We start from the raw sequence: 2,822 nt of genomic DNA, 5'->3' as shown, positions 1-2,822 counted from the left end.
TTGAGATGAAACAACAATTAATATATAGAGAAGTGAAAGAGTTGTTGCACAAACAGAAGTGAGAAACATAGATTATATAAAGAGACATATTTTTACATGTTGATCGGGTACATACACCCGTGAGTACAAAATAGAACCCGTGGGTACATACACCCGTGAGTTCAAAACACAACCTGTGGGTACATACACCCATTAAAGCCGATGAAGTTAAAAGAAGTGTAGAAAGATTCAAAATTCTACACTCACCCGTGAATCAAACAGAGAACCCGTGACCTGATACCAAAAGAAGCCGAGACCTACTAACAACACGTCCACACGCACGCATCCACCTATCGCAACCCGTGACCTGCAAACCTGCAAACCTGCAACCCAAAGCATATTCAGCAAATATCAAATGCAATCAAGTTCATATCAAGCATTATCCAACTAAAAAATTAACTTAAAAATTCATATCAAATGCAATTAACCAACTGACCCTATCAAAGCATTTCAGAAATGAGTTTATTTTTAAGAGACACTTCTTGTGGAGAAAGTGTAGCTTCAGTTTTTGCTAGCAAGCGATCAAGGATTTTCTGTTTGGATATAGTATTTTTCGCAGCTAATATGCTCTCTATCTGATCAAAAGCTGCTTCATTCGTGTGCTTCTTGCGTTTGGCTGCTTTGCTAGCCTTAACGCCAGGAGGCCTAACATCTTGGTCCACAGGAACCTCCTCTGCCGGTTCCTTCCTTTTCTCCTTTGCACCATCTTTCGAGAATGAGTGTGATCTCCATTTTTGATCAAACCTAAGCTCCCTCCAACAATGTTCCATACTGAACTTGACAAGATAGTCGTTAAAGAAGATGTCATGGGCAGCCTTCATGACATCATTCTCATTTTGCCCACTCGCTTGCTCCTTCAGCGCGGCTTCATGGCTTCCAAAAAACTTGCAGACCTGCTCATTAACCCTTCCCCACCTCTGCTTACATTGACTCCACTCCCTAGGAATGGAGCCAATGAGCAGAGGACTAGCATTGACATACTCCTCTATGCGCCTCCAAAACGTACCTGCCTTCTGCTCGTTACTCACGATTGGATCCTTGCTGGTGTTCAACCAAGCACTGATCAAGACAACGTCTTCTTTGGTTGTCCACTTTCGCTTTGACGCCGGTTTAGGAACCTCAGAACACCCTAAGTCTATTGTTTGACTGCTCTGAGAGACTAGTAGGTTAACCAACCCGGGAGAGTTAAAGTTAAAACGATCCATTTAGATTTTAGATAAATGAGTTTAAACTTTGGTTTGTGTTTTCAGAAGAAGATTGCCTATGATTTTATACTAGTTTTGACTTTGAAAGGACAAAAAATTAAAGTGGGTCTAACCACCAAACATTGATTAAAGTTTTTAAAACTACAACTACTACACAGACAGTATTCAATAAACATCAAATCAGTTCTAATTCAACTCTACCTAGCAGTCGAATTGATTACGCAACCAACGAAAACACAAGTACACGGGGTTAACACTCAACCATTTATCAACATTCATTTCAAATTCAACTCAACCTAGTACACATAGTTCAGTTCAAATTCAACTCTAACTAGCACTCGAATTGATTAAGCTTGAGTGTTACCTTTTTTTCAGTCGAAGCATAGCTTCTCCAAGTCCGCGACCTGTACTGAGAGGTTATAAACCTGCCCAGTGAGGTTATCAACCTCCCCATTGAGGGCTTTAACCTCTGCCTGGACATGTAAAAAACAATCACAATTTGTTAGTCCGTTAATAAAAAAATAAGGAAAATATTACAAATTTTAAACAAAAAAAATGCAAGTCACATTACCTCCAGCCTCTCAATCTGATTATTGACCTCCGGGACCCAGTTGATCACCAACTCAACCTCCTCCAGACGCTTTGTGAGACGTTCGATATGCTCCTGGACACCAATCACCCAAGGCTGACGGTAATGAAACCCATCAGCCTAGTTAACCACAAAAACACATGTGAGAATCTCGTTAGAAACTCAATTAAATGGAAATAATTTAATTGAGAAGAAGCGCTTACTTTGTAGTTTTTGCAGGTGAAGAACTGCTTCCCATGAAGAGTGTCGTAGTCGTCCTTCCCCCGAACATCGTCAATGATTCTCCCTCCGCATGGACACCTCGTCGGAATCCCGTATTCTGAATCAGCCATGTATCCTTGCATGTTGATCAACTCCGTCTACCTCTTTGTCTCTCTTCTCTCTTCTGCGGGATCCATCTGTACCAGAAAAAGCAAATATTAGAACACAATAAACGGTAGAGCGTAACCAGAAACTCGATTTGGAACCCTAAGTAGAAACCCCCAAATCGATTTCAAATCCTCGAGAAACGAACCCTAAATGGAACCCGCATGACGATAATTAACCCTAAATGGAAACCCCCATATCGATTTTGAACCCTACATCAAAACCCCCAAATCGATTTTCAATTAACCGATAACACTTTCGACCCCAAAAAGATTCAATGAAACCGTAAAAGTAGTCGATACTCACCTGAGATCGTTTACGAGAGACTCCGACGTCGATTCGATCGAGAAATTCTCCGGCTGTCGCATCACACGAGAAATCGCCTCCCACAGAGAGAAACCCTAGCTTTCGAAAAAAGAGCCATGTATCCTTGCATGTTGATCAACTCCGTCTACCTCTTTGTCTCTCTTCTCTCTTCTGCGGGATCCATCTGTACCAGAAAAAGCAAATATTAGAACACAATAAACGGTAGAGCTTAACCAGAAACTCGATTTGGAACCCTAAGTAGAAACCCCCTAATCGATTTCAAATCCTCGAGAAACGAACCCTAAATGGAACCCGCA

This window comes from Brassica oleracea, chromosome C3 (genome assembly GCF_000695525.1).
Source record: "Brassica oleracea var. oleracea cultivar TO1000 chromosome C3, BOL, whole genome shotgun sequence".
Lineage (NCBI taxonomy): Eukaryota > Viridiplantae > Streptophyta > Magnoliopsida > Brassicales > Brassicaceae > Brassica > Brassica oleracea.
Note: the sequence above shows the minus strand (reverse complement) of the source record.